General features: G+C 45.7%; 1 pseudogene; it reads left to right on the top strand.

The window, feature by feature from the left end:
- Positions 1-376: 376 nt before the first annotated feature.
- Positions 377-819, top strand: LOC107299628 (annotated as a pseudogene).
- The last annotated feature ends 392 nt before the right edge of the window (positions 820-1211 follow it).

Genomic DNA, 1211 nt, shown 5'->3' on the forward strand with positions numbered 1-1211 from the left:
TGCCTAAGGCGGGACTAGAACTCCCCGTCTCCTGGTGATTGGTCCAAAGTCACCCAGCCAGCTTTCAGGCCTAAGGCGGGACTAGAACTCCCAGTCTCCTGGTGATTGGCTCAAAGTCACCCAGCCAACTTTCCTGCCTAAGGCGGGACTAGAACTCCCCGTCTCCTGGTGATTGGCTCAAAGTCACCCAGCCAACTTTCCTGCCTAGGGCGGGACTAGAACTCACCATCTCCTAGTGATTGGTTCAAAGTCACCCAGCCCGCTTTCGTGCCTAAGGCAGGACTAGAACTCGGCCCCGAGTTTGAAAACTCTCCTTCTTCTCCCCCCCCCCCCCCCCCCCCCCCCCCCCCCCCCCCCCCCCCCCCCCCCCGAACAGGCTACGATTTTGCGGCCGTCCTGGAGTGGTTCGCCGAGCGGGTGGACCGGATCATCCTGCTCTTCGACGCCCACAAGCTGGACATCTCCGACGAGTTTTCCGAGGTCATCAAAGCCCTGAAGAACCACGAGGACAAGATGAGGGTAGTCCTCAACAAGGCCGACCAGATCGAGACCCAGCAGCTGATGCGGGTCTACGGGGCCCTGATGTGGTCACTGGGCAAGATCGTCAACACCCCCGAGGTCATCCGGGTCTACATCGGCTCCTTCTGGTCCCACCCGCTGCTGATCCCGGATAACCGGAAGCTCTTCGAAGCCGAGGAGCAGGACCTCTTCCGGGACATCCAGAGCCTGCCCCGGAACGCGGCCCTCCGGAAGCTCAACGACCTCATCAAACGGGCCCGGCTGGCCAAGGCGAGTTGGGATGTGTTGGTATTTTTCTAGGGTTTTGTTTTTTTTTAAATGTGTGTGTGTGTGTGTGTGAGTGTGTGTATGTGACATACCTTTGTTTTATTTTAGTTATTTTATTTTATTGTTTTGTTTTATTTATTTTTTACTTTATTTTTTATCATTTTATCTTATTATTTTACTTTATTTTATTGTTTTATTTTACCTTATTTATATTATTTTACTTTATTTTATTTTATTTCATTTTACCTTATATTAATTTATCATTTTATTCTTTTATTTTGCTTTATTTTATTTTATTTTACTTTCTATTGTTTTATAATTTTTTTACTTTATATTTTATTTTATTCTTTTATTTTACTTTTATTAGACGACTTTGTTATTTTGTTTTATATTTCATTATTTATTTTATTATATTAATATATTTA

Source organism: Protobothrops mucrosquamatus, unplaced genomic scaffold (genome assembly GCF_001527695.2).
Source record: "Protobothrops mucrosquamatus isolate PMUCROS unplaced genomic scaffold, P.Mucros_1.0 scaffold5201, whole genome shotgun sequence".
NCBI classification, from domain to species: domain Eukaryota; kingdom Metazoa; phylum Chordata; class Lepidosauria; order Squamata; family Viperidae; genus Protobothrops; species Protobothrops mucrosquamatus.